This window comes from Pogonomyrmex barbatus, unplaced genomic scaffold (assembly GCF_055798465.1).
Source record: "Pogonomyrmex barbatus isolate J1 unplaced genomic scaffold, ASM5579846v1 scaffold16, whole genome shotgun sequence".
NCBI classification, from domain to species: Eukaryota; Metazoa; Arthropoda; class Insecta; order Hymenoptera; family Formicidae; genus Pogonomyrmex; species Pogonomyrmex barbatus.
Window position 1 is genome coordinate 1,614,752 of NW_028297112.1, and position 24,221 is coordinate 1,638,972.

General features: G+C 37.4%; 1 protein-coding gene across 4 annotated transcripts in view; it reads left to right on the forward strand.

Annotated features, from left to right (window-relative positions):
• brat (tripartite motif-containing protein brain tumor) overlaps window positions 1-24,221 on the forward strand; it is a 113,195-nt gene that overhangs the window by 28,025 nt on the left and 60,949 nt on the right. For 2 of the 4 annotated variants that reach the window (XM_089074033.1, XM_089074030.1), the window contains exon 1: window positions 9,999-11,499. The exons of the other annotated variants lie outside the window; for them this stretch is intronic. The gene's annotated coding sequence lies outside the window, so the exon portion shown is untranslated. Of the gene's footprint in view, window positions 1-9,998; window positions 11,500-24,221 lie in introns of those variants that run through there. 4 annotated transcript variants of the gene reach the window in all.

Genomic DNA, 24,221 nt, shown 5'->3' on the forward strand with positions numbered 1-24,221 from the left:
ACAAGAAATGTCGATGTGTAATCAACCAGGCGCACGTTATTTTAGTTTGAAAAATTGTTTTTTTTTTTTCCTGAGAATTACGCAAACCCCCAATCGACAAACTTACTTATTCTGTATTCTTTTAAAATTATCTCGTCAACGTTATTTACTCAGCGCTACATTTATCTTTATTTATAATCCCGTTTATTTTATTTGTAATCTTGTGAGTTGTGCAATCTTTATAATAATTGGAAGCAAACAAAGTTGTTAGGTGGATTTTTATCTACTTTATGATAATTTGTTGTCTCTTTCCTTCAAATTTCATCTTGAAAAGTCGAAAGAGGCGGTCAAATGTTATCGGCTGAATAGGTGAATTACGAGTAAATTCGCGAGACGTCGGATCGTTACAGACGTCGATCGCGGACGTCAGTTCGATTTTCGTCACTCATATTACGTAAAGACGGCCGTTTTTCGCGCGGTATGATTTTCGATGTAACGAGTCACGCGAGAAATCGGCGCCCGAGGCGCGAGACGCAACAAAGCGTCTACGTAACCTTGGTACGTTTCCGTGGTGAGAAAAATCGTCAGAGCAGCACGGCTGCTTTCGCTCTCGCCGATACGTCACAATCTCCCTTTTACTTTTCAATTTTTTTTTTTTTTTTTTTCCCATCGCGAAACTCTTCCTGAGGCTCGCGACGACCTTGGAGGGAGACCATTCGAATCAAAGCGGTCGTTTTCGCTCGCTTGTGAAATGTATCAATATTTAACGACAATGGGCTATTAGTTGTTTGAAGTGGTACTCTGATGTTCTGTGCTCACTAATTCATTCTTTAATTAATATTAATATTGCTTTTTTTATACTTACGTAATTATCTGAGCATACACATTATATATGATAAAAAAAATTAATTATCGAACTTTTATATTGGAAGTATAATATTAGAACATACTTCTCTCTATCGATTCTTTAAATTGGTTTATATAAGAGAAATGTATATTAATATTTTTCTTGTTATTTTATATTGCTCATTTCATAAGTTTTATTTCAATTGATTAAATCGCGATATATTTTTATATCGCAATACACTTATTATCATATATAATCGCAAATTATATTTCTTTAAATACATTTATTTATATAATTAACTTGCATGAATTGCAAGCAGAGATTTTAATTATATTATGCAATGATCTATTATGAACTATATATCTGTATTACGCAACTTGTACTTTTTATTAACAATCATGTCAACAAGACACATTTAATGTGTATTTAACAAGTCAATTTGCGGTCAAATAAGATAATTTATATTGATTTTATACACCGAAAAATTTTTGTTTTGACTTATAATTTTGAATTATAAATTAACAAATAATTAAGTCGACGTTTCTGAGTAAATACAAATTCACTATGAATTTCTTTAGTGACAATTTAATTTGAAACCGCCGTTAATGTTAACGTTTCAAACTTTTAGCATTAAATCTATAACTGTGTCTAAAGTAAAATTTTCGTTGACCGGTTTGCCATTCAATTTATCGAAATCAATTATCGTTAATCGGTCTGCCATACAGATTGCTGAAAATAATTTGTTTTACTTAAAACTCATATAATCGATACTTCGTTAATATTGAAAAATCGCTAATTACGTACATAAATTCGTAAATAACAAATTGAATAAAATAATTATATACAAAAAATAAAGTCTAATTGGCGTAACATTCTTTCGTTACATACAAATAAAATGATAAAACGAAGTCTAATTGGCGTAACATTCTTTTATTACGTATATAAATATCTATATTTATCTACATATATTTATATTATCTTTATACTTATATATCTATAGATTTTGTATAGAAAAATTGATAAGATTATTAATATATAGTTTGTGTTATACATACAATATATGTATATAGCAAAGAAATATTCCTATTTATAAAGTTGCGCTTAATTGTAACGAACAGATCCGATGCAATCATTCAAATGGCTCAAAAGTACTCTTCTTACAAATCAAACAGACGAGTTGTAGAAACGATATTCGATAATCTGTTCTTGTGGATCGCGTCGTCATCTCATACTTTCCGCAGTGCCGTCGCAAATTGAAAAGCTTTCGATCGAGTTGCGGGAACGATTAAAGTTTGTCGTTTGCATTAAATTTGAGAAAAGCTCGGACGAGGATAGAGATGCGGTGCAAAACGTGTACCGAGAACGTTTCCGCGTGTTTTTATCGCGGTCTAAATCAAAAGCGAAATCGAAGCGAAGCTTATTGCGCGCGGTTGAAATGGATTGGACTTTATGGGAATCGAGCACAAATTAATAACTCTTCAGGACGTGATTTTATTCATTCGTGCATGTCTGATCTACTAAATTTGTATGAACTGTCGCGCTACGTAGTAATGATACATTACCCGATAAATTTACGAAAAGGGCTTTTTATAAATATTTAATGAGTTGTGCAGTTTTTATATCTGTTACATTTGAACATAAATTTTAGTCGAACAAATTTATTGAGAGATACTTATTTAAATTTTTTATTTATATTTTTAAAGGTACCTTTAACCTTTGGTACAAAAAGTAACAATAATTTTTGATAATTTCTACAAAACTTTTTATTTGTTAAATTATTATATGACATTTTTCTTTTCAGTTAATCGATCATATTTTTTACCGTCTGCGAGATCAATGTGATCTGATTTAATTGACTATTATTCGATAATATTGTTATAAGATCTGCACAATTTTCCAGCCATTCAGCTCAGTAATTTTGCGCCTATTTGTCAGCGCATCCTACTTCTTCAATACGCTCATTCTGCTCCATTCATTTGCGAATCTACGCGTGAATAAATCTCGCGATTCTTTCGGAGGCGGAACGCGCCGACGCGAGGAGACCGAAGGGGAGCAAGGCGCGGGTCAGATTAATCGCTCTCATTTTCTTGCTTGAGCATTTTCTCGGAATTCCCGAGTCTCATTTTAATTGCGTGATTACATCAGACGAACGGCGAACTCGGCATGACCGCGCCGATGCTCAACGGCACCGGGATGCTCTCCCCGGATTCTTTGATCGTCGACCCGTCTATAATTCCGCACGAAAACGAAAATGTATCTACGGCATTATCGACAGCGTATGAGTTAGTTAAATGAGCAAGGTCGCGTAATATTAACGAGCTTCCAACTGGAAACTTTCCAACAAATTTTCTGGCTAGAAAATCTGTCGTACCGTGCTGTCGATTCAGTATCGAGTATCGCTCGATGTGATTTATTTCTTCAATTTTCCGTAAATATCTGCTCGCTATTTTACTCTCATTAATAACAAATAACGAGAGATTAATTTACGACTGAATTAGGGCGACGCAAAATTTTTAGAACGAATCGTGTCGTTCGTTTCACCATTGATAGTAGCACCTTCAGAAAGTATCCATGTTCATGGTGGCAACAAACGGATCCAAGTTTTTTATGGCCTTTACCGCTGGGCCGTCTACTTTCCATTACTCGTAATACCACGGGAGGTAATGGACCGGCGGTAAATTCCGGCTCTTTCTTTCGCAGTTAAATATACGCGGAAAAATAATCCGATGGAGCGTCACGCAGAACTAATGACCGAAAGTGGGAAATTCTTGTAATTGTCGCTGATAGACGACCATGTTTGTTTTTCACGCATCTTTAAGAGCGTGCGACACGTTCAACTTTCTTCTTCACCGCACGTATAATTTTTACGGTAACACGAAGATAATATCTAGGTTTGCTTGGTGATACTCAACGTGTCGTCGTTTACTAAATTACGCCCTAATCACCGTAACATTATCACAATGCGGTGGCGATATTATATCTTATGTTATCACAATGTGCTCGGCTTAATAGAAATATAGGTTATAGCATACAAGGAAATTTTTTATACATCTTTCCACCATGCAGAAAAACGAAATGTTAATTTCAGTTGCAACCGCAAGAAATTTAAATAATTAAAATAAAGATTTATAAATCTTATAAATTTATAATTAAATAAATTAATTTGAGTCATATAAATTTGTAAATCTTTGGAGCATTATAGATTTTTTTTTTCTATTTTCGTATCTCGTCGGTTTTTTTTTTTTTTTTTGTTATTAAAGAGCAATTCACGGTTGTCCTACGCGTATAATTATTGGAGCAAAGTCCTGATGCTCTTATTTATGGTCGATGAAGGGCACACCCGGTATAAGGAACGCAGACGGCTCTTGGCCCATGGACTGGCCGACCAGCTGCTCCTTCAACGAAAAAGTACAAGTCAGCTGTTTTCCGGCGTGGCGCGCGTCGCGACAGCGTCCACGAACGGAAAGGCGAACTTGAGAAGATACGACGCGCTTCCATCGTCGCAAATCTGCCTTTCATTTTGCAAGGCCAATTCCAAAAGTAAGGTCGAAATGAGCACGACGAGCGTGCCTCTACCCCGCGTCCGTCGACGAGTCGTCGCGCTTCATCGTCGCACGATCCTTGAAATTAAAACTGTCCAGCACGTGGCTTTTTAACGTCATACGCGTCAAATAATAATTTCTGCCTGAAGGTAATAACTGGTTATAGCAACTGTCATTAAAAGTAGAGAAGCTCCCGAAGGGAAAGGCTTGACAAGACTCGCGCGGACGAGCAAATATTACCTAGGAAGCAGCTGCTTTCCCGAAAAGTCAGCTGTTTCCTGACACTCGTATCGGTTCGTAGCACACGCCGATTACGGTACGATAGAAAGAATATTGAGAGAGAGAGAGAGAGAGAGAGAGAGAGAGAGAGAGAGAGAGAGAGAGAGAGGAAGAGAAAGAGAGGAGAGTCTATATTTTTTAATTGGTTACTTTGACAAATATTTCCAAATAGTTCTTTGGCTTATCGAGGAATAATAAAATTATAAAATAAACAAAAATTATCTATCCGAATTAACGTTTTGAGTCAGAAGAAAGCATGTTCATAAGTGATATGGTATCCTACATCTTGTAATTATGAGGCATTTGATTGATTTTGTAATTAAGAAATTATTTATTCCTCTGACTTTTTAGCTTGTAATTTCTTTCACGCTGTTTTTCCGCATAACGCCCCTTTATAACTTCGACAGTTGAAGACGTTCGTTGTTGAGAACCGCTGTCCTTTGTACTCGTTTGCCCGGAACGAAACGGAATGTAACCGACCAGAGAAAATACGTAGGGTATGTTCGTTGCGTGTAACGTCTCTTGGATCCGGAGCAGGTGCCCCTTGCTGTATTCACCGGGACTCAGGGACGTAAGCCATTCTTCCGATGGTAGCAAAAACTCGTTACGAATGTCACAATTTAACGCCCAGCTACCCGAGTACTTTGATACAATGATTTTTCACAATTATGATATTTTATGACAAACTGAACATTTTATTGTGTCTCTATAGAAGTCAGGATTTCAACAAAACGGAACGAAAGATTTCAAATAATCTTCCAAGCTTCTGATAAAACTTTTTAAGACGTCCCTACCTTTTTTCATCATTAAATATTCTAACTGAATTCTAACTAAATTTCTAACTGAACAATCTGTATACCAATTATTCTGGAAAATTAAAAAGCGATAGACAATTTGTAAAATTTGTTCAAATTTCGGTAGATTTATGATCAAAATTCATAGAATATTTGTTGAAATTTCTTCTTATTCGGAGAAAGCGCTTAGAATATTTCAGAATATTTCTCCACTAAATTCACTGATATATTCTTAATACAAACCGGCGAATATCGATATTTATCGCCAATGCAATCGCGATGTCGATAAAATTTATAGCGACTTTCAAAAGATTTGTCGACTTATGAGGAATGAATTTGAACTTTTGGTATTGAAAATATTTTCAATGGAGAGAAGATAAAAAAATACCGTATAACTTATCTTTACAGATTAATGGATTATTTTAAAATTTATGTTATTTTAAAATTTTTGAAGTTTTTTTTAGGTCTAAGATTCGATATTTGAGACTTTGTTTTACAAATGAATATTATCGATGCTTTTAGGTTTCTTTCTAAAAATCGATTTTTTTTTTTTAAAGATAACCAAGACAAGATAAAAGAGAAAACATGGAATATATCATTGACGATGTTCATTATTCAATGCTTCGCTCAATACTCGTTCATTTCTTGCATTATTCTGTTTGTTAACGGCTGCAATTTGATTTATTTCTTTGATGTTTTATTTGATTTTTTCTATATTACTTTTATTTGATGATTTATAATAACATTGAAAATAACGCATAGAAATGCAATGTGCAATGGAAAAATGTGAAATATGTACATATTATTTTGAATATATTGTTTTATAACACGTATATTTACACGTGTATTTCTACTAACATATAATTCGAGAGGAAACGTATTGGCATTCTGAAAAATGTTGAATCTTGAGTAATAAATATTGTCGCATCATCATGAGATGGTTAATGTCGTCTCTTGTGCACGCCAATGAAAGAAACTCGTAATTACACCCGTGCAATGCTTGCAACTAAATGAAACAGCTAATGTATGTGCTCGTAAAAGTATTTAATGGTCGGAATGTTTTTATCTATCTTCACGATTCTTGGCATTAGCCGGAGTGATTGGAAAGTCGTGCGCGTGACGAAAGTTAATAAACAACTTATCTAGTTGTCACGCAAATTTGAAATTTTTAAAACACACAGAATCTTAGAAAGCGCTGAACGCCTTTTTCAGATATCCGAAATCACAACATTCCGCTTTTCCGACTGCTCAAGGATTAATGCGAAGAATGCCAACTGTTGAATAATAATGAGCAAATTACAGAGTCACATCATCAAGTTATTCTTTTGTTAATGAAGAGAGACCTCGTGTAAATGTAAATAATGTATATCTTATTGGAATAATGCAATGATACGACGGAGATCCATTTTGCTTCTTGCGCAAATACCGGTCGAGTCTTTTAATTTCGTGCCCCCCCGAGTAAAGAAAAGTGTCAGCTTTCATTCGTCATCGCCCTTTCGTCGTTTCGCCGCCGTTGCCGGAGTATTTTTGCCGTCGGTTCGTTTGCGACTGTGCCACGCGGATTTTCATCCCCGTGTAATTGATTCGCCTCATTTCGTGCGACGCAACTGCCGCGCGATAACCAATCCCCCCCCCCTCTCCCCCCCCTCAAACCCGTGGAAAAGAAACCCTGGGTTGTTTGTCTCCTCCGGCTACCTCGGAGCTGTTTTCTCATGGATGTCAGGCCTCGTGAAATATTCTCCCTTCCGTGAAGTAATCTACCTACCTGCCTTGATAGTAATTTTCTTATTTCGCGAAATAATGCTGAAACTTAAAGGCGCACGGAAATTTCCTGAAAAATCGCGTCGGGCGCGAAGAACTTTTCGTTTTCTAATAAAAATTCGTCGTGTGACGTAATGGATTTTTGCGCATTTTTTATATATTTGGGTAGTAGATTTTTGCGAGCAGATGGGACACATTTACGCAAGACAAATTTCATCGTATGTTACCGCAATATCTCTGGTGTGAATACATTTACTTTGATTTCTAGCCTGAGAGCTCTCTCTCTCTCTCTCTCTCTCTCTCTCTCTCTCTCTCTCTCTCTCTTCCTACATGATAATCTTTATATAACGAACTAGTGCAAAATGTTTTCTTTAATTTATACTTGACGCGCGCGAGGTAATTCCGTGATTTCGCGCGCTTTCTGATCTCGCAATCGTGACTGCATCTCATTACCTTTCAGTTACGTGACGTTTTTAATTACATCGTATTTTTTGCTATTATAATACGAGCAACAATGATTTTTGCGATTAACGACGAGCCGAGCCGGAGAATGCAGATCCGAGTTACGTATTAAAGTTGAATTACATGCGATGTATGAGCGTATAGAATAGGAAAGCATAAATATTGTTACGAATACTATGCCCAATGAAAGAAAAGCAAAACCGCAATCTCCACACAAACGAGAAAACCGCGACGCGCAGGAAATTTTCCCACGGATGTAAAACATTCCCTCCCTCGCAACCGGCATACTTTTCCTCATTATCTCTTATCCTCACCTGGCGTTCACGTCACCGAGGTTTTTTACGCTTATTATTTCTTTTTTCAACATACGCACATGTGCCATAGATGATTTACCATTCAAATTATATTGTAAAAAATTTTTAATGTCATTAATTCTGTCTAATACATATTTTAATTTTCTTTTTATGTAAAATTCAACGAGAAAAAGAGAAATAAAAATATATTTTTTTTAAACATTTTTTTTTATTTTGTTTTATTTTTAATAAAACTGAGAAAATATTGAAATTAAAACGTTTATGGCATGTTCGAAGTATCACTTACGTAAATTACTTTCATTCCCGATTAATTAGAGAGTTAAATAACGCTTTGCAATAAATTACATTCTTATGTTTCCTTTCGAAAAATTGCTGCTTTTGAACAATTGCTTTTTGCGTAAAATTGCGTAAAATTTAGTAAAAGGGAGAATGGGGCAAGGATCTTGATTAGAATTGAAATTTTTATTTCGGAAAATAGAATATCGTGTGGGTTTGACCGTATCGAACATGCGTCGACCAAACTGAAAGAGGGATAACTCTGGAAAACAATATGAAAGAGGCGTTATGTGTTACCGTCATAATAGATAGATGTTTTATTGATTCGATGCAAACTACAGTGTATCATAGGTTATGGCATGAACGTGAAACCTATATTCGTCTGTAATTGGTAACGGTTTCGATTGCCCAGCTGCAGCTTCGGCTTTGCATTATTTATAGCAAAGCGTCGCACAAAATGCAACATGTATTTATCGACAAAGGGTGATAATGTCAATTCTATCATACTTGCTGCAAAGCAATCGTCCTTTTTTTTCATAGAAAAAAAATATTTTGCTCTTCCGCGGCATATTAAACACTTGGTAAAATCTGATTTTTCATGTAATAGAAAAGAGACCAGGGTGTCTGGAAAATCTGAAATTCCTAGAGAATTTTTTCTGCCTTGAAAAATGCTGAAAAATGCCACTGAAACGAGGCCATTTTATTGAAAATAAGGGAACTTTTTTGAAATTACTTTTTCTAATATTTTGTTTATGTTATAATTGGGATTTACAATTGTTGACTTTGAGTTGTTAAGGATAACAGTGGATTCATCTCTAAACATTAAATACGTCACATTTTGATTTTACGACTAATTCAATATTCAATGTTGAAGATGATTTTGTGTTAGGTGCAATTTTATTTAATAAATATATTTATGGAATATTATTATATATTCATTTTGATAAAAATTGAATCGGTTATGCATTATACAATTTTTGTTTGTAGTTTTTGAAAATTTTATGCAAAAATTTTTCAAATTATTGAAATTCGAGCAATTTTTAATTTTATGTCATGATTTATAAGCTTTTATGGATGGAAAGGTTTTAAGAATTTTACACAATAAATATATGTTTATTTATATAAGCTATATCCAAAAGTACTTTTATTTTATCTGAAATTTTTAATAAACTGACTCTAAAAATCAGGGAATTCTCAGAGAATTTCTTTTTTGAGTTTGAGTAGACACCCTGGAGACAGTTATTTAATTGCATTGCAATTCTCGTCTAATGCACATCTCCATTCAACGTGCGGTGGCGTGCGATATAGCGATAGCTCTGAAATTTACGGATCAAGATCAAGGTTATCGTCCCGAAAGCGTCGAGACGACATTCGTGCTTCGTTCGTCGACCGATCGATCGTTTAGACCATCAACGACTTCTTTCGATTCGACCACCCGTTATGACGCCAACGGGCGCCGCGCCGGGTTGATATCGCGCGACGAGGGTGTTGCGCTAGCCGGGAGGGCAGCTAGAACGGCGGAAGGGCAAGGGAGGAACACCATCGTCGATGGTTCTGGCGGTGGTGGCGGCGGCGACGGTGGCGTCGGCGTCAGCGTCGGCGTCAGCGTCGGCGTCGGCGTCGGCGGCGAACAACGATAATGGTGGTGGTGGTGGTGGTGGTGATGGTGGTGGTGGTTGCTTCAAAGCCCTACCCTCCCCCCCCCCCACTTTCCACGGCGTCTCGACGCCGTGGTTCAACTCCAGTGTTAGAGCGTCGTTTCAGTTACCAACAGACCGCGCGATCGCTCGCATCGCCGACGCGAAGCGAGAGGGGGAGAGAGAGAAAGAGAGAGAGCGAGAGAGAACGAGTGAAAGGAAGAGAGTGAGAGAGTGAGAGAGAGAGAGAGAGCGAAAAAAGTGCGCGAGTGTGGCGTGTGCATACGCGCGCGAAAGGAAGCGAAAGAGAAAGATCAAAATAAGAGGGAAAGGCACATCGAGGGAGAACGAGAGGAGAGAAAGAGAGGAGGAGAGAGAAAGGAAGAGCGAAGCTACGATTCGTCTTGGTCGTCGTTGCCGTCATCGTCGTCGTCGTCGTCATCGTCGTCGTGCCGCTCGGTCTCGCCTGAACAAAGGAAGGTTCTTCTCTCCCTCGGCTCTCCGCGTCGAGGGTCGTTTCCGATCGACGAACCGTCGGGATCCTTCCTCGGGTATCTTCGGCACGGCTCGTGCGCGTCGGGCGCGCACGAAGCGGTCAGTCACGTAGCAGCGGCCGAGACGTGAGGAACAAAGGACGGCGGCAGGATCTGCGCGCGCGAGAGAGGGAGACGAGCGCGGTGCGGGATAACAAAACGAGCGTTGTGCTCAACACGGCGGTCGTGCGCGTTACTCCCGGCGACATTGTTGACACTCGCGATCGCGAGGAGCGAGCGGCGTAAATCCGACGGTCTATCGAGATATCTCTCTTAAATCGTGAGAGAAAGAGGAACTCTTCATTCGGCGCGGCGAGTTTCGCGACAGAGAAGAGAAGAGAGGAGTGGAGTCCCGCGAGAGATTCGCGCGAGCTCGATTCGTTAATCTGTGCATTGTGCGTTGTTTTCTGCTTTTTTTATACTTTTCTATCCTTCGACGATATCCCAGCGCGACGATTCCAGAATAAGAGGGAGCGAGAGGAAGAAGGAAAGAAAGAAAGGAGCAGCAACGGTAGCATACCTGCCTGTCGGACATCCCTCGTATTCGAAAGGGACGTGATTTGTGAGTAAAAGAAAGAAAAGAAGAGGACTGATATACGAGCGAGTATTGAGAGGGCAGCGGTGGAAGGAAGAGGAAGAAAGAGGGAACGAGACCCGGATTTTCTGGCCTGCCTGCTTGCTTGCTTGCTTGCTTGCTTGCTTGCCTGCCTGCCTGCCTGCCTGCCTGCCTGCCTGCCCGCCCGTTTGCCTGATTGCCTGCTTGCCTGCGCGACGAACCGGCGACCTAACCTAACGACAACGACGGCCGAGAGAAGTGCGCGCGAGAATCGGAGAGAAAGAGAGAAAATCTCGTTGTGTGAGGATCGGAGGAGAAGTAGAAGTCGAAAGGACGAAAGTGAAAAGGTAAAATCGGCTCTCCGGAGCGTTCTCTGCTACTCCACCTCGTCTTTTGTCTTAACAACGTCGTGGATTTTCGTGTGACATGTGCCGCGGAGTGTACCGCGATTGAAGGGAGAACTCGAACGGAAAGCATCAACGTTCATTTCGCAGCGCACGGATTATCCTCGTATTTACGGTAAGTTTTCTTAGACGACAAAGAGAAAACATGAGTTTTCGAGAAGTTCTAACCTGCGAACGACCTTCCGCTTTTCGGGGAATTTCTCCTTTCTCAAATCTCCACAAAGATGTCATTCTTTGTTCCTCAAAAATAACTATTAATTTTCAACCAGGCTTTCTTTTTTTTTCGAAATAAGATACCTGCACTTCTTTGTAAGCGAAGAAAACATTTGGACGCGCAGGATGGTCGAAAACGTGGGAATTTTCCGGGAACTTGAATCCGCACGAGTTCCGTTCAAATATTCCGTCGCCAGGAGTGGCCGTAATTGAAACGGAACGGAACGTTGGGACATAACGCGATTTGCGCGAATCCGAAGCGCGTCCGCGCCAAGTGGAATTGTAGTCGTGCGTCACTGCTCTCATCAGAACGCTCGCATCAATCGGAGCATCGCGCGTCAAGTTGTATTTTCTCTCCCACGCGTTAACAGTTCGGTCCCATTTGATCGAATATCTCTCCCGCTTTCCCATCCGTTCCCCCTCCTCCGCCCCGGCGACTTTTCAATGACGAAATTCCACGACGCGGCGTCGCTTTTGATCATTGAAGAATTCCTGGGAACAATGACACGCTCGGATCCTTCCTTCCTCCCCCTCGTCCCTTTCCTTACCCGGTCTCCTCTCACCGTCATTGTACGGCTACGACTGTAATCACGTTTTCCACGCGGGACGATGGGCTCGAACTCGGCCCTGAAAGGAAATTCCACGAAGCTTTTAGAGCAACTTTGTGCCTCCGGCAGCGTGGAGAGGGGAGGTGAGCACGAGTCGTTGGCGATATTTATATGTCCTCCCGTTCCTGTTTATTGTCCGCCCGACGGTAAACAGGAGCGATCGACGCCGTCGGTTCCTCCGGAAATGCGACGTCGTAGTACATGCGATCGTAAACGAGCGGATCCGGAGCCATTTGGAGGGAAATCGTTTCTCTCTCGCGAGCGAGTCTGCTTCGTCCCAACAAATTCTTACAGCTTTTTGAACTGCTGATTCAGAGCTAAACTAGAATGATAGTTACGTTGATGATAACATTGTTGTACTTAAGATTACTTTATCATTATATCGCTACCTGTTTGGTTTTTGGTCGGAAATTCTGGCTCTTTGAATGAATCTCTGGTAAACAGAAAAAAATCTTCAGCTCTAACTGCTTCGAATTTTAATTACTTTTTTGGAGATAAAAAAAATACACATATATGTACAATTTATCTTTTCTAATTTTCAAAAGGAATCTCCGGCTTACTTTTCGATAATCTCTCTTTACAGAGAGAGAGAGAGAGAGAGAGAGAGAGAGAGAGAGAGAGAGAGAGAGCCATTAACGATTTCAAATATGCTGAATATATCAATTTTTTTTACTGCCGATGTAACTTTTTATACGATAACGTGATAGGAATAAATAGGAGGTAAATAGGAGTATTTCTGTAGCGGGGAGATTGAATTTATTTCTTCCTAAGTTTTATGAATCTACGGACGGAGACTATCGGTTTTCGTGTTTCTCGGTACATTTATGGCAACGAGGCTAGGACGGCCGCATTTAGCCCTAAATACGCGTCGAGGGCCACCGAGCCTTTGAGAATCGCCGCGTCGCGTCGCGACAAAGTTAACCGCGTTTGTCGGCGGACGCATTCGCGAAGCACCGAGGAGAGCTTAATTAGACACCCGTTCGAGAGCGATGTTCCCCCCCCCCTCCCGCGCTTCGTCGTTGACGGTGGTAGTTAATTATTCAAAAGCATGCGTGTCGACGCGATACCTCGAAATTGCCGTTTCCGGCAGCTCGCAACTTCGCCGATGACAGAGGGAACAGCGTTTTGTATTGTTACGAGTGAGCAAAGAAAACCAGCTAGTCTCTAACTTTGTGTAATCTATCACGGTAGAAACAAGAGAAATTATTGTACGCTTGAGACCTGATTGTTAAAATATCGAGTGAGATTGAAGAGAGTGAGATGGATATATATTTCGCTTGCGGTCTCTGTGAAAATGGAATAAAACGATTTCTGTGAGATACTTACGGTGAACATATTTTCTTTGAGAAAATAAAGGATGAATCTGAAAGTTTTAGAAACTTTGTTCCTGCATGTTTTCCAAAAACACAAACCAGTTTGTGACTGTCAGAAATTTGCGCATTACGAAATTTTCTTGCGTCGTGTATCCAAATGAGGTATTGTGTGTAATAGTGTGTGTAATAGTTTAAAACTTTGTAATAGTTTAAAACTGGTTCGACTATATTGGAACATTCTTGACTTAAATTCGAATTAATAAAAAAAAAAAATGAAAACGAATCTAATCTGAATAACTTTAATTAAAAAATTTGAAAATGCATTTAACACAAGGCAAATTATATTTATATTTTATATATTTTATTATAAAACATTTAATTATTGAAATTCTAAAACCGGGAAATTAAAAAAAACATTCCCGGTTAAAATGTAGGACAAAATTGAATTTTGAGAAACTAAATAAATCTAAAGGACAGCTACGTGAAATAAAGGACTGTCCTTTAGAATAAAGGACGTACAGTCACCGTAAATATCCAGTTAAGAAAAACGCACGCATATTTTCATGGAATGATCTTCAAAAAATTTTTTGTATTTTGGCTGTCGACGAAGCAAAATGAAACGCACATTGCGTACGGACTGTTCATTGATTTTTCGTAACACGACCATCGTTTCCATCGATGGATGCTGGTGAAAAAGGAACGGACAAATGTGTGTGTGTGTGTGTGTGTGTGTGTGTGTGTGTGTGTGTTTGTGTTTGTGTGTGTGTGTGTGTGTGTGTGTGTATGTGCGGATCGCACCGGAAAGGGAGGGAAGGGCGAGAGAGACGGAATAGAGGTACATCAATTTTCTGTAGGACAAGCGAGTAATTAAAATTCTGTCCCGTGCGCGTTGGCTTCGGAAATCAAATCGGCCTGCCATTTATAGCCTGCGTGATATCCTGCATTTTCATTTTCGTTCGCCACTATTTTCTGGTTGATAACAGAAGAGAGAGAGAGAGAGGAGGAGGGGGAACGAAGAGAAGAGAGAGCGCTTTGATACTAAATCAGCAGTCGAATACATTTCACGCGTGTGATTTATGACGGTTAGAATTAGATCACTTTAATTACGGATTTCCGCCTCAGACTAATTAGTCATTGTCTTAAAAAATTTGTTTTTGTCCAAGCGAATGATCTGTTCTTAATAATGATGGCAGGAACTGTATGTTCCTTGAAATCAGGCTGTTTGAAAATAAGTTCCTTATAAGTTGAAGAAAGTTCGTTATTGGAAAGCACGAAAGTTCGATAACTTTGATAAGCTTAAAAGTGTAAAAGTTATTTAATCTTTAGCATAATAAAATACATGGTTATCGCTTATTGATAATGATCAAAAGTAACGTAATAATAGATTAAAATAATGAAATGCATATAATCATTATTTTCTTTAATGATATTTATTATATTATTTTGATCGCCCGATAAATTTATTCTCCCGTCGCTATAATAATCAACGCTCTTTTCAATATAAACTCGATCGAAAATCTATTTCAGTGATGGGCCGAGCTTTGCGTTCGACGCGTCCGACGAGAACAAAGAATTTACGCGAAATTCTCGAGCGCTCGCATGGACGAAATCGTCAATCTAGTCGAATAAAAGACTGAAAAATAAAATTTCTAAAAATATAACAATTTATCTATTATATTCCGCATCGATTGACGTGCAATAAAACATAAGTAATTTCAGGCTATTGTGTAAAGTTCGTGACGCTTGAAATCGGAAGTTTTCATCGTAAAATTTTATTTTCACCGAACATCTAAAGTAATGGTTGACAGCAAATTTCATATCTGCGAAAAGGAACTGGAAACCAACGTCTCATGTTTGAAAATAGAAGATAACTAATGAATGAATTTGATCGTGACTTTTCAAGCTTACTGACAGTTGCAGAATTTTCTGCGTGCCAACGAGATGATTCAAACGTTACATTACCTGTTCTTATCTCGAGTCATTTCTTGATCATCAAACGTAAGACTTTATATAAATGTTTTATTTCTGAGAGACTTTAGAAATGTTTTATTTCTTGATTCTTGGAGAACTTCTCATTTAAGTACCATTGTCTTTAATTTTATATTCTATAAATATCAATATAAATATGTTAATATAAATATAGTAATATCTAATCTTTAAAGTATTTAAAGTATATCTTTGTTTTTAAAAATATACGAAACTCTAAATATACAATTGTTTGATACAAAAAGATTTGCGATGCAAGTACATCCGTATTCTAAATACTTTTGTTGTTAGACTCAATCTCTAAACGTGTTCCAAGATTAGAAAGCTGAACTCCTAACCAAGCAAGACCATATTGTATTACACTATCGTTTGTCAAATGTGACGTAACACCATGTAACAGATACAAGTACACATTTGAATAATCTAGAACTATTAAATTTTAAGCGACGTGACTTATTGTACAATTCTAAATTATTCAATCGCTTTATTGATATTCAATCACATGTATTTTCACGCATATTTTTTAAAAATTAATTAACTTAATTCTAACTAAATTCTTATAATATCGTTAAAAGTGAAGTAAAGAATATTAATGCGTTCAATGCTATTTTTGGTGATTCTTCCTGTGAAACGACGGTTTCTTTGGAAAGTGCCTGTGTTGTTTTGCCGCTATTTTTGAGCTTTTTTTTTCTGAATGTGACTTTAGCGAGCCTGTCGTGTTTAGGTGGGAACACGCTCACGCAGCCGTTAATATTTGCACCGCGATAAAGCCGACGCATAAATACCCATGTCCTCCCTGGTATTAAAGTGTCATTGCGATTAATGCGTCATCGCCCGGCGTACGCGCGAGACCGCGCGTAATCGCTTTCCGTTACATTAAAGTTTCAGCGAAGCGCCGGAGATTCCCGATGAAAACGTCGTCGTGGCGGAGGGATGGGGAGAGCATCGGGGATCGCATTTTTCGTGAACCGCATCGTTTATTCGAAAAACAAGATAAAAAGGATATCGGCGAAAACGATCGCGCGAGCTGTGGATTCATCAGAAATGGATTCGACGTGAAATTCCGGAAAGATTGAATAAACAAGACGTACGGGATCGATGAAATCTACTTCAGGCAGAATCGCTCGGGTCGTTTCGTTTCGTTGACTTTACTGTTTCACGGATGTAACGCTTCTTTAGAGGATAAATTGCGTGGCTGAACGAGGGTATGTGTTGTTATTATTTTCCATGCTGAAGTAAAAATCATTTAAACGTAATTTACGTCTTCAGTACCGTTCGTCGTTATTATTGTAATATATCACGTGTATAAGTATCTCAGATTAATCCGTCAATCTTCGAATAAAAAAACCATAGTAGAGAAGTGTGTAGGTTTATGTTTTGTTTATTGTCTTGCCATAATATTGATAATCGTCAATGTTTATAACGATTAGTTTGACGGGCGGATAATTGTGGTAATTAGTTTTTCATTTTTATTAGTTTTTGCCACGAACGCGGGCCATCTAATTGCTCATCGATTGGCTTTATCTTGTGGCGACAGCTGTTTAAATCAATCCCAGTGTATATCTGCCGTCTGGTGTCAGTTTGGTGATACCTCTTTTTTTCCTTGAAATTGATATCGATTAGCTTTTTCGCGCGGATAGTAAAAAAAAGTATGGTTTGTTTGAAAACTCATTTTGTTTTATCAATCGAAAACCATCGAAGTATACAGAGACACTGCTAATTTTGTTATGAACTTGTCAAACAATCTAGAGGAAAGTTATTATAAGTTACTAATTTAGTTATTTTCGAAAAGTTTTCAATTTCCCATCGTTTACGATTTAAACATCTCTGTGCTTTATCATGTAAAATTGGATATAGTTCGCTATGTACTTGATGAATTAGAATTACGTATGATAAGGAGGATTATCCTGTGCGAAATTCGTTTCAGCGTCAATTTTCGTGCCGCTTATTCGGTCATGAAAAATGTGTGGACGTGCCTTAAGAAGCGAAAGTAAACTGTTCGCGCTCTCCATTCTCGCGAGTTTTATCGGCATAAAGACGAAAGCGTGTATACATATTGCATATATATCGCGCATACTAGAGTAGATGATCATCTACCGCTTGCACGTTACATAATTACATAGGAAACTGTTCTATGCAGTCAAGTACAATAATGGCGTAAGTCCACTTACGTTGTTGTTGCCCCAAAGGCCTTTTTAAAATCGAAATTTATTTAGTTTTTATGCAATCGCATGCTGTTGAAATTTTCTTCGCAGGGATCCCAACAACTTTACATACAGAATTTATACAGAATATTTTATTAATTATTTATATAAGAACATAAAATTAACTAAAATATTTATATTAAAAACATAATATTGTTAGCAAAATAAATTCTCAAATGGAAAGCGATCTTTGTTATCTTTATCGTGAAATGATAATCTGAGATGTTAAATTCAAAGTATTAACATTTATTTACATTGTATATAATTAAATTTGTAGAGTCGTAAGGGTAAGTATATTGAAATTCGTTGTTTCGTATTGTATTATACATAAATTTTGCCCTTATTTAAAAAGACACAAAGAGAATAATAAATCTTGTTGAAATTAATTTGAGTGTACGAGTATACTTCGGAATAGCTATTTTACGTCACTTGATGGCAAATATCTCCCACGTTTCCGGCTATTAAATATTTAATCAGTATTTAACATAGTATCTGTATTCTTAACCACGTGCGCTAAGCTACCTGTCTAGAATGAATTTTACCATGTCAAGTATGCATGCGTTTGACGTAAACGAAGACTCAAGGCAACCACGTTTAGCCGAGTTATTAAATCCAAGTCCGGCTTGAGAAGATAAACGTGCACAATTCGCAGGGAGTCTGCGCTGGATATCAAACAAATTCCTGATACGGAAATCGAACGGTAGTTATAAATCTACTATTGTCTTTTGTTGCTTTTAGCGTATAGCAAACATCGAAAATGAGACGCGCAATTATATTATGCGAAGATAATTTTCCATTTGGGAATTTATTTTGTTAATAATATTCTGTATTCTTGTAATATAAATATTTTAATTAATTTTATGTTACTATTGTACATAAATAATTAATTCATAATAATTGTGCTCGCGCGTCATAATTTATTCGAAAAATTGCGCAGATAAAAATGACTGTTTGTGAGAATTGAATATTATCGCTATTCTATGCCAAACATTCGTGTTTAGCACAGCATAATGATAATATTTAAAATCTAATTTATCCACATAATTTATTTAAACGAGATTTACATCAAATATTCTTTATTTATCTAGATTTAATGCAGATCTAGATTTAATGCGTTAATTTATTCGAAAAAATAACTTTGCTTATGAAAATATAAGAAAAATTAAGAAAAAAATAAACATCATTATTTATTTGTTTATTTTTGCGATTAGTGCTATATCTTTGTAATATAGACATTAATTAAGATTCCATTATACTTAATCATATAATTATTATAAGAGAGTACGCATGATGGATAGTGACTGGTTGGTAAACAGCATATGGGTAACTAGTGATTACCGTTAAGTCTAAGCTTTTTTTGCCGTTATTACGTTGCGTAACCGCGATGTAGAGCATAACCTTCCTGACGTGCATCTATCGTATGCCATTATCAACGCGGACGTGCTGGAAGCTGATTTATTTTATCAATGATTTAGAGTAGGGTACCGTTGGTTGCGTTGGTCCTTAACTAAATCGCTTACTTCTGTATATATTATTACACGAGATATGATCTGCAAATGGATAGGGGTTTGCACAAGTTTGACTACACTCGCTTCTGTGCATTTATCAGCGTGTACAACTGTATCCCTGCATCCAACAATGACGAATCCTTTCCACTCCGTATGGCATTTCTCATGAGCGTTGCCGTCATCGATCGTATCTCGAATCGGTCAATCGGTATTAGAAAGTTTATCGGAAGATTACATCGAAGCTATACGCATCGCGTACGACGGCTGTAGGAAAATATATATAAATCGTCCGTAATTGACTATTTATTAATCGCAAAAATGCAAATGAGACTGGAAAATCGATGGAATACTTCTTGCCACGAGAGAGTAACAGTCTTGAATTTAGACGAATGACGTCACGAACGTTATAAAAATCACAAGGTTTATCTACGTTGAAGTCTCGAGGTGTTCTGCATGCATTTCGATACTTTAGCCTTTCTAATAGTCAATCTTTCGTAAGACAGCCTTGCTTTTCGCCGTGTCGCGACACATGAGAACGCTCTGACGCGGATTTTAGACCCACGCAAATATCCGTTGGCGGGAATTGATATTTTAAGGATGAATCTTAAAATATTTTTATTTATATTATTTTTATATACATTATTTTGATTTATTATAAACACATTTTCTGTGTGTGTGTGTGTGTGTGTGTGTGTGTGTGTGTGTGTGTGTGTGTGTGTGTGTGTGTGTGGTGTGTGTGTGTGTGTGTGTAAGAAAAAAAAGTAATTATTTTGAGTGAAAGCTTCGTGTAAGAATTAATTTCCGCAGTTTTATGAAATTACATCGATTTCCAAGAGATTATGAAATAAGTTACGCGATTGTACATCTTGTTAAAAATGCAACGGGATTGACGGAGCAGGAATATTCTGCGACAACGGCTGCTATATATTTGCTCCATTTTAACGTAATCGTATGCGACTTTTCCACTGTCGCTTTTTGCACTTTCGCTCGCTGTCGTCGGCTCGTGCCATCTCGACAGCCTCTCGATCTCGCGAGAGTGAAATGCCAAAGTGAAAGGGTATGTCTTCTCGTGCGTGCTGTTACCTCACAACTCGTCGCGCCGGCTGTAACTGCGATTCGAGAGGAAGTCGTTAACATCGCGTTTACATCGTGTTATCCATCCTGTCAAAATGTTAATACACGGTATCTTTCTCGCTTTCTTTGGTTCATTATTTACATTTTATCGTAAACCTTGGAGAACTGGAGCACTATAAAGGATCCATCTTTGAAATACAAATCGCTTCAAAATTCAAACATGTGAATACTTACAGAATGTTAAGCTGCTTTGATAATAAATTTGATTTAATTTTTACTCTGACTTACTTATGTAATATTCAGCAAAATATGTTAGCGAGATATAAAATATAAAAAGTCAGAAATTATTCGAGTCCTTTCTCTTGCTTTCTCTCGCATACGGTATTGCATGGTGTTATGCAACGAGAAGATAAATGACATCACATCGTGTACCTCAAGCTGGGTAGCAAAATAATCTGTTAAGTTTCATTAAAGAGGCTTTCGCGTAATCTCATAAAGTTCCTTCAAATTTCAAGAAAACAATCTTTTTTTTTCTCGTTCTCATTAATGGAGCGTTATGAAGCGCTCTTTGGCGATCTCCGGGATTCGAGATCACGAGAAGCTAATGTAGACCCGTAGACGCCGTGATGCGCATCACGCTGTGCAACTGCGCCATAAATGTTAAATGTTAAATGTCGGGAGTTACATAGTTTGTTGATCGCGGACTGGCTGATCTTCCCTCGCCAGATCGACTCGGCTCTCGTCCGAGAGCGGCTCGTAATATCGCGTGCGTGTTGGCGTGAAAAAAGGGGGTCTCGCGTTTAGCCGCCCGCCGAGGGCACGCTATTCCACGCGTGTTCCACATCGGCCACGTGACGTGTGCGGAGCCGATTCGCTCGGCGCGAGATCGATATCACACGCACGACTCGCGTTTGCATGGCGGTCTTTAACCCTCGGCGGCACGAATCGCTTTAGTTAAAAGGTTAATAAAACCGCAGTTTCCGGCGCGACGTACAGAAGCCCGCGGAATTTGCGAGCGACGCTTTTGCGTCGCCTTGCGTTTCCTTGAAGTTTATATATTTTTTGCAATAAAACATATTACTCCATCCAAACTGCAGCTAATAATGAGCGAAACTTGCAGGAAGGCGCAAGAGAGATTTCGAAGAAAAGAATGTTTATTTTTAAGACTGAAAGAAGTATATTAAATGTGTACATATCTATCTTTTTAAATATAACGAGCAAAATTATAATATATAATATTATATGTGTGTTACAATATATACATATGTTCTACTTTTTATATTAGGAGAAGACAGACACGCGCTGCACGCGTGCTATCTTATCTTTTTAAACAAAAGGAGCAAAATTATATAATATTGTTGCACTCTTAATGAACAAAATTTACAGGAAGGCTTTAGAGAGATTTTGAAGAAAGGAGTTTATTTTTAAAAGACATAAGTCTATTAAATCTATACATATGCTTCATTTTTTATATTACGTCGCCTGTGCAGTTCTATTAAAAGAAACTAATTTCCAAGCATTTAATATATTCGATGTGACGCATTTACTCTCTTGTGGACTTTACACAATATGTGTAGTGTCATAAAAGAGTAATTTATCAGGCATGTACGCGATAAGACCGGAAGGGACTTTACTAATAGCGTGACGAGCGAGATTGCGCGGTGCAGCGCTATCTGTCGCTAGATATTCAAGGATAGCAACGATAGCTAAATTTATGGCGGGGTCGATTTGCAGACAAGAACGATCGAAGTTCTTATCGAGAAATACGTGTCACCTTATTGTATTCAGCATTCTCTTTTTTTTTTTGTAACTATTTTCTCAAGCTTTTTACGCGATAATATAACGAGTTGTGTAAGTGAGTAACCTTTCTCTCTGTATGCTTCGCACATACACGTAGAGTTTATTTTCAGGAAATTAAGATTGCGACCGAGTTACCCTAGATGCATCAATATCCTGCAATATGTAAATGCTAACATTCTGTATTTGAGTACATTTTCCCGCGCTCTCTTGAGAGCGACTCTCGATGACTGAGAAGACTCTTCAATGAATAGAGTTGAGAATGACTCTCGATGAAAGGATAAAAAAGTTGGAAGTCTATAGAAATAAGAACGATTCTCTTAATGACCGTACGCTTGAGGATTTTGTCAGATTTTGTGAGATTCTCGAATGAACACGAAGTTAAGAAGAGTCTTCAATAGCTGTGTGCCTTAGAGATCTTTGAGAGTGGCTGTCAATATAGAACGGTCTCAAAGGAAACATCTAGTTTTATTCGTCATCTTAAAAATTGTATTTAAAAGTTACTTTTTATGCTAATTCTCTTTTTTTCTCTTTACAATAAGGAAAAATCTGAACCGTGCCTTTCAATAAGCACTTATTAAACGTTCCTCCTTTGAAGAACAATTCTTATTTTTAAATATTCTTTATTGTGAAAGAGTGATTCCCATGAAGACGTTTACATTACCAAAGCAAACCTTTTAATTTTATGAAGTTTCCGTATATAATTACATGACGTCCACACAGATTGACTTTCATTTTTCTCTCACGTAATTTCGAGATTGGTGAGACAATCCCTGTACCAGCAGTAGACGTTAAGAGTGAAAGTATAAAAGGCAATTGCAGCCTTCTGCTTCTTCTCTTCTCTTAAATTTCTGCAAACGAGTTTGCTCTCGGGGTTAACTTGCATGAAGCAGTGGATCGTAATTGTTGCTCTGTTAAACATTAACTTCTCTAATTTTCATTTCAATCACATTTATATTATTTTATATACACATGTCTCACACACTCTCAAGTACTCAGAATCAAATATTTATCCTAGAATATTTTTATGTGTATGTATATATATATATATATATATATATATATATACATAAAAATATTCTAGGATAAATATTTGATTTCAATTGGCGCTACGAATATATATATATATATATATATATATATATATATATATATATATTCGTAGCACCAATTGAACAAGATTCTTATGTTCGCCGCATTTAGAGAATACGTGAAAGATTAATATTGTCGATTCATCAATATTACATTTATCGCTTTTAAATGAATTAGGATCTTTTTGGGTGTCTCGACAAGTCTCAAGATACGACAAATCGCGATTTTATGATTGAAAAATGGATTAAGACCTATCATATTGTGAATCGCTGTTAAGTCGACCGATTAGTAGCGGAGCTACTAATCCTTTTTAATCGACGGCCACCACGAATAAAAGGTGCTCGCGCGTGTAAGATTCACGCGTCCCACGGATGTATCGCGAGAACTGGAATAGCGGACTATTTTCGAGCCTATCAAACCAGTCAAGCACAGCCCGTCATTTTTAACAGTTAACGTCTGGAGCAATTTAAATTCCCCGCCGGTCGCCGGGCTAACGTTTTACGGGTGTGGAAAAAAAATGGTACCTTGGCCTCTAAAATAAGGAGTTCAGATCGACACTGCAGCTAGTCTTTCTTTTGTAATAAAAGCATGATTCTTTTATTTATATATATATAAAAGAATCATGCTTTTATTATATACACACTGTATAAAATGATGATAACGCTATAATAATGTCGATTAAATAATTTAACTCTTTAATTCTTAGCTCGATCAGAATTATCGTAATAAATGAATATTTGAAGGATTTTAAAGAATAATAAAACTTTTAATGTATAAATTTTTATTTTATCCATATCATTATTCTATACATATCATTATTCTTACATTATAAATAACTCTACATCTAACTTTTTTATTAAGAGTATTAGATAAAAAGTTTAAAAACTTCAAATTTTACGATATTAAATCATGATAGCGTTCATTAAAGCGTGCATTTAAATTGCAAAGAGAAATTAAATGTCAATATATAACACACAGCACAGAACAAATTACCACATCTTAAAACATTAATTAAACTCTGAGAAATATCTGTGAAGAGACC